This window comes from Rhodamnia argentea, chromosome 10 (assembly GCF_020921035.1).
Source record: "Rhodamnia argentea isolate NSW1041297 chromosome 10, ASM2092103v1, whole genome shotgun sequence".
NCBI classification, from domain to species: Eukaryota; Viridiplantae; Streptophyta; class Magnoliopsida; order Myrtales; family Myrtaceae; genus Rhodamnia; species Rhodamnia argentea.
In genome coordinates this window covers 20,881,587-20,889,346 of record NC_063159.1, presented here as the reverse complement: position 1 = coordinate 20,889,346, position 7,760 = coordinate 20,881,587, and positions in this window count along the sequence as shown.

The window sequence follows — 7,760 nt, the reverse complement described above, 5'->3', positions numbered from 1 at the left end:
TCAAAGTCTAACATAAATAAGTCAAACAACAGCTGTTTTGAAAAATGAGTTCAAATAGCAGCTGGTGGAGGTGGTTTTGTAGATAAAGAAGGAACATCCTCTGGCTCTTTGTCACCCTCCTGCTGACCTTCTACAAGCTGATCCTGATTTCTTCTAGACGAACCAGCAACAATAGTGGTGATGTCTCTGAAGACTTGCAACTCGGGGAATTCTCGAGTAATTCTCTCATCATGAATCAATATGTAAGTGTCCAAACTCGACATCTCAGTAAGGAATAGGCGATAATACTGATCAAGCATATTCTGAAAGGTGTTCAGCTTCTTCAAAACCATATTCTCTACTGCATCTAGCCTTTTGCATTACTTCAGTCTGAAGTTTCTCGACATTCTTTTGAACAAGACACTGGGATGATTTCGTATTCGACAATTCTTTGATGAAAGCATTCAGAGTTTCCTATAGTGTCAGTTTCCTGGCAAGAGTGGTAACTCTACCCTCATCAACTATCTGAGTCTTTCCTTTTTAGGAAGAATCTACCTTTGAAGAAGTATCTAGAACTCGCTATAGATTAATCTCCCCCTGAATCTAAGTAGGGGGCTACATCTGAGGTCTCTTTTCCAGTTCCAATAACAGCTGATTTTGTTTCCTTCTATAACTTCTCCGGGATCTCTACTCCAATAGTAGCAACATCAGATTCCTTTGCAATGGCTCACTCTCTCTGATTATCAGCTTCGTCTCCTCTGGGTTGCTCCCTTTTGTAAGCAGTTTGCCCCATCTGAGTAACAAATTCAATCTGCCTCTGAACAAGAGTAGAGGCTTCAGATTCTTCATTCTTCTCCTCTTGAATCTCTGTTGTTTTATTAGGAATCACTATTGCAAATTCTACACCAACAATAAGAAATTCGTCCACCTTATCAACTTCCATATCAGCAGACTTCAAAGAATTATCGTCCTTCAGACTAGGAACAAGTTCATCAAAGGTTGATGCTACTTCCTTGTTTTCCATATGCACTTCCCACATCTCGATGTATTGTTCTTGAGCAAATTTTGTTGTTCTCTCTGCCATCTCTACAGAGGTTTCTTCACCTTCTGCTTCCTTACTCTTCTCACTCTCATGAGCATTACAGAGATCTTCTTCTTGGTTCCTAAGATTCTCCTGCTTATGTGTTATCCCAACATCTCCACTAACTGCTCTCCTCCTTCTTGCTTCCCATTGTCATCAACACCATCATTTGAATGGACGTTGAGAATGTCTACAGAAGAAACTGAAGGAGTATTTTCACCATAAGAATCTACTGATTCATATTCTTCTTCCATAGACCCTTCTTCCTCAGAAGATTCATCCTGAAGAATGGTCTTCTTTCCCTTTCTTGTGACTGTTTTCCTTCTATTCGCAGATCTTTTTGCCTCTTCATTTTTCTCTTCTAGTTCAACCTGTACCAGCTCTTTGTTCTTGTTCAACCAACCTTTGTCAGTCAATCTGAATCCCATTTTTTGCATCATAGTCTCTCCAGCGACCATGATTTGACTCTGATTCAAAGTCAGCTTACTCGGTATTTTAAATTTGTGATAATTCAGAATCAAGGAGACTAACAAGGTATATGGCAACCGTCCTTTCGATTTTTACATAATTCTATACATATGCAGGAGCACAATATGAGCTAAAGAAAAATTGTACCCTATTAATAGTCCCCACATCAACCTGGCTTCATACTTCGAGATATCAGTCTTTGAGGAGGCATTTGGTCATAGACATTCGATCTCAACCTTATGCATTACAATGTGCTTTAAAGGAAAGTCATTATATACAATATGAGCCTTTGATTTTCTGGAATAATTCTCTTTTTCCGTCAAAAAGCTATAGGTTGCTTCAGGTTGTATGTCTATAGGCTTGAAATCTCTTGCCTCAACTTCCATCAATTTTGCAAGTTTAGAAATATGCAAATGATACTGATTATCTCTAATGCTATAAAAAAAAGAATTCGAATCAGCAAACGCCAAAGTTGAGTAGAAATAGGCCACCATATTAGCAAAGATAAATGCTCTAACAGTCACAAAATCTCTCAGTTTCATTTCTTTCAAATGCCTTCGCACACGGATACCAACTCTGTCAAAGTACTTGACATCAAATATTCTGTGAGGCATGACTCCTCGTACCTTTCTAGATGTTTTTGACTTAGAAAAATATTACTTTTGAAACTTTTGTCCCTCACAAAACCCTTTCTCCTTTTAAAAACCTTAACGATGACATCATCATTGTCATCGATCCTTCCTCTTGTCTCAGTGTCGCTATCTTCTAACTCAGGCTCCTTAATAACAATCCCTTTTGTTGGAGTCTTCTTCAGTCTTTTTCTTTTTCTTCTCTATCTCTCTCTTCTCTCCGTGTGTTCACCATCTTTTTCCTCGTTGACTTCTACACCTACATCATCCACCTCACCTCCAACCTCGAAGGCTGCATTGACCTCGCCATTGACGTGATCCGACCCCGAGAAAATAGGGTTAATGGATTGCTAATGTTGTATATAGCAATATCACCTCGAGGGGGATGAATAGGTGATTTCGAACAGTTTTGAAACTTAATGGGGAATTTAGACAAGTTCAAATCTCAGACTGAATAAGTTTAGTAGAAAGACATGCATAAAAGTAAATACTGTAAAAGAGTTTAGAGAAAGAGAGAAATGAACGTAAAGTTTATAGTTGTTCGGCTTTAGCAAGCCTACGTCCACTCTCCCACGCTGACAGCCGATTGATTGAATTCCACTATATGAATCGTTGAAAGGTTACAAGAGATGTACCACTCGATTACTCATATAAAGACCTCTCAAAGATAAATCGAATGGTTATTTGGAATAAGATTGTGAATCTCAATAACTCAAGCACTATGGAATTGTACGTGCTAATCTCACTTGGCTGATTACCATGGATCTTCCTTTTATACTCCTTTACCTCCAAACTAGCTGCTAGACAAGTCTTCAAATGACTACTTTTCAATCAACGATTGGATGCCATCAATCATGATTGAACGAGACTATATCCGGGAAGATATAGTAGCCGTATCTGAACTCTTCAGATTCAATCGCCCATACAACTAAATCCTCGGTTTCCATAAGTAGAGTTAATTCAAATTTTCAGCAAAACTTATTCCTAGAAGGTAATATCCAATCGAAGATATTATCCCGATCTAATTGGAAAATAATCTTCACAATCAAAGATCACATACTTCCATAAATAACACAGTAAAATCGAAAACCTGCTAAACATGGGTCTTGAGAATCTGTTAAAAAGATATTGCAGAATCTGAACATAATTCAAAAACAGTCTTGAGAAAAAGAAACTCTTTGATTCTAAACATATTAGAACAGCGACTCCAAGCTCCAATAAAGTCCTTGCTGAAGTGTCATATAAATCTTCTCGAGATCAAGTCTTCAGAAGCAACAACTTCTTCCATCCGAATAGAAAACTTTAACTATCTCAGAAGCGGATACATGGTAACTTTACTTTGAGTCCGAACGCCGGGTTTGGACAATATAATCTTTTTATTCATGTGTTCATTCCTGCAATAAAAAGTTTATTTACTTTACATAGATTCTTTCCAAATAATGATAGTTTTGTTAGAATTAAAATATTCGGAAGGAAGGTTTTCTCAATAGTTAAGGCCTAGTCAAAGATGGCCTTAGCTCGGGACCGCCCAAGCCCATACCAAATCGCGACGGGATTTCATTGTAAGGTCCGACCTCAATGTGATGGGGTGACATGTGCAATGTATACATTTTTTGGTCGAATTTCAATTTGTTAATTAATCATTTTACGATCCGACGGCACGGAGGGTGCCACGTGGCTAATCCACGACCGCCAAATCAATTTTTTTAATTTTTAATTTTTGAAAACCATTTTTATTTCTTAATTTTTTTTTTAATTTTGAAAACATCAGATCGCTATATGTGGCGGGATCCTGTACATTTGATAGCTTTTTTTATTTCTGATATTTTTTTAAGGGGAATAGGAAGACGGCTAACGTGGCTATCATGTCAATGCCACCTAGGCGTTGACTAGTCAACAAAGTTGATTGGTCAATGAGCCCACTGGATAAGACAACCGACAACTTGCCGGAATAGTTTCACCGGAGTCTCGCCGAATACTCCAAATCATGACCAAAACTTGCGTTTTTCATCCCGTTTTCACTACCAATCGACTCCAAAGCTCTCCTAACTTAACATAGATGAGATTTAGGACCTAAAACCATGCAAAAACTACCTCACAAACACCGGCCAAGTAAATTTTTTTTACAAACTTCAAATCAATCATTTAGATAATATCTAATGAAGTTCGGAAGACTTACCCGCACCATCGGGAGGCTTAGTTCAGCTCGAAATGAGCTCGGGAAGTGGAGATATGGTCGAGTATTCACGAGGGTTGACACATGGGTTTTATGCAAAAACGAGGCAAAACAAAGATAGCAACGTGCTTAGGACTAGTTCATAACAAGAATGAGCTAAAAATTTCAACGAAATGTGCTTGAGATCAAGAGTTGCCATTGAAACCGAGTTGAAAAACCACTAAATTACACTTACCGATTTACGGAACTAGAACTCAAGCGGGATAGCTCCCCTGGTTCCTTGGAGCACTAGGAAGCTCGGAGGATAGGTCTTGGAGCTCGGTTCTACTCTGTTGATAGTGGTGAAGCTTCGAAAGCTCTCGGGAGCTTTTTTTAATGGTAGACCAATAAAGCTCCAAAAACCAGCCCCTCTCTCTATTTTTCGCTCATTCTTCCCCTAGATCCTTTCTCCTCTCATTCCCATCCCCCCTTTTTGTGATGAATCGCTCAATATAATAAGGAAAAATGGCCAAGATTGCCCCGTACTACCTCGGCCAAGAATTTTCATACAAGAGCCGTTTTGACAGCTCACCTCTATACGTATGAGGTTGTCAAAACGTACCTATCGCCGGCAGAATTGGAATGTCGACAATACCCAATCCTCCCGCTCTCCGATCGAGCTCGAATTTGTCCTCAATTCGGCACTTTTTCATTCGATTTTCCTCGAGCCTTCGATGGCTATGTGCCGCGATACAAACTGAATTGGTCGTGCTAGCTCCGGCATCCCCAATTGGTATGTTGGAAGCGTGCAAGCAAAAGTCGGATACATCCACTTGGGGAGAATACTAAGAGGAAGCCCAAGTCCTAGCCCGTCAATATATCCAGTTGGATCAGCATTCACTCAAAAGATCAAGCTAATGAGTTGTGGGTCAACTTGGATATATTAACTACTCCACACCACATCAATTATCTGATATGGGAATTCTCTAACATAACTCACACGTGCATCCTAACAATCTTCTATTTACATGTGAGCTCCAATGTTATGTATGCTCCCCTTTAATTCAAGTATCCTTCTACACCAATGTATTTCAGCTTGAATCCCAATTAATGTATATCGGGCCTCGCATTGCTACATCACAACACCCACCATTCCGAAAATCGCGTTGGTCACCATATTCCTCCTTTGAGACCAATACATATTGGGAGTATGCCATCAATCAACTATCAGCTCAGATATCATTTATTGCGCAGCAACAAGCAATCGAACAATAAATAGACAAACAAGAAAATAAATCGAACACCGGATGTGTGTGGTTCGGTCGAGGAGACCTATGTCCATGAAGAAAGTAGCAACGAATTTCACTATAAAATAAGCGATCTAACGGAGATTACAAATCACACTCAAGTCACTCAAATACTCTCGGTATTTCTCAATCCCAATTATATCTAATAACACACAGTGTTTAGTAATCAATTCCTCATGAAATAATCTCTCACTCTTACGAAGGAATTTTATGCAAATTCTTACCACGAGAATTTAATCGGCTTTGATACTTGATTACTTGATGTGATATCATGAACAAAATGAAAATCCAATGCCAAACACTCGCATGAAAACAACGCTTCATTGTCTGCATAGATTCCTCAACAACGTTTATCAAGCGCTCGTATACTTTGCAAGACTTTAATGCCGCTTTAGGATATACACACACACACGTCTCAAATATTCAAGACAAGTTGATCGAATCTTCCCAAATTCAAGTCCACTTGGACTTTCCACTTTAAGGCCGTAGAATTGAATTCATACACGGAAGTTTAATGAACTTGTATCCAATAAAATATCTCTTTTCGCTCTTGACCAAGGCTTAGATATACTCATACTCCAAGTAGAAAAGTTATGCCTTTTGTATTTCAAATTCAGACGTTTCAAAATAGACCGGATTGGGTTTTATTTACGGATTCAAACTCAAGACATATTATAACAATTTCCACCTTGGTTCGACGTTTGAGCTATGTCATAATCGCTTTGCTAGAATCCGAACTTCGCTACCACTCTCCCAACAACCCCAATGGACTTAACAGCTACAGATATCATTCAAGTCCAAGCCATGCTTGAACTTCGCTATAATCGTAGACCTCATCAGAACACTAACTGCACATGTACCTTGTCGCGACCTCGCCTTGACCCTCCCGCGGAGGGTCCGACGGGTTTAGAGGTATTGCCATAGGTCAATTTCCACCTTGGTTTCTCAGCCCGCTCGAATAGCCCACATGGCCCACGACCAGCTCCTCTCTTGAACAAAATAACCCAGCCCGATTGCATGCCTTTTTTTTTTTTTTACAGCAGCCCACACGAACCAGCCCATTCTCCTTCATTTCACCAGCCCAATCCTCCCAACCCAAAAAAAAAAACTCTCTTCATTTTCTTCTGAACCAAACCCCACGCATGAGTAGCCCAAACTACAACCCAAGTAAACATCCGAATACGCATCTCGGCCTAACCTCTACTATTCATCGTCTTCAAGCTTGCGATATCTTCTCATTATGCACAACACACGATTGCGACGATGTACTCCCGATACCAACTAACTCCGCCGCTCGCCTCGCCGCCGCACCGCCGGGACTTGTTCACTGCATCACCGCCGGGCACACTACCGTGACTCTCTCGCTTGGACTTGCTCGCCGAAAATGTCGTGGAACAACGACGCCGAGATCCACCTTCAACGCCACTGTTTCGGGTTTACTCACGTGTTGCCACCGGTTCGCATCGTCTCTGCTCTTGTTCGCGAGGCTACTGATACGGGCTCGCGTCGTCTCCGCCCGAGCTCGATTCGCTCATGTTCACCCTTGCATCGCCTCGGCTCGAGCTCGCAGTAGCCTCCGGACTTCACGCGTGACCACTAGTTCCGGTTGCTTGCGTTCCGCTTTCACTCACGTTCGCATCGCCACTAATACGAATTCGCGTTCCCTCTACTCACGCTCACGTTGTTGCTGGCCGAAGCTCCTACGTCGCGTCGCTTGCGCACGCGTAACCGCCGGTACGAGCTCACGTTGCTTCTATTCACCGCGCCACGGACTCGAGAATTTTTTTTTTTTTTTAAAAACGAGTTTCGAACTATCACCAATCGCTGGACATATGCGGCGTCGATCAACTACGTTGATCGCTTCCGACATTCCTCTTCGACCACTACCGGACCGACGACTCTACCACAAACGAGTTATGGAAGAACTAACTCAAACTCTTCAAGAGATAGGTGACGTGCATATGGCTAAGGGAGATCGCGGGTTCTAAGCATAACTCGAGTTAATATATAGGCTACGAAAACACATGACAAACAACATGGCGGACGAACGACGGGTAAGAGGACATGCTATTGTCCCTGTTCATGCTGAAATAGGGCGGGACGAGGCAACTAAGGTTTACCGGGCTGAATGTAGATGTAGC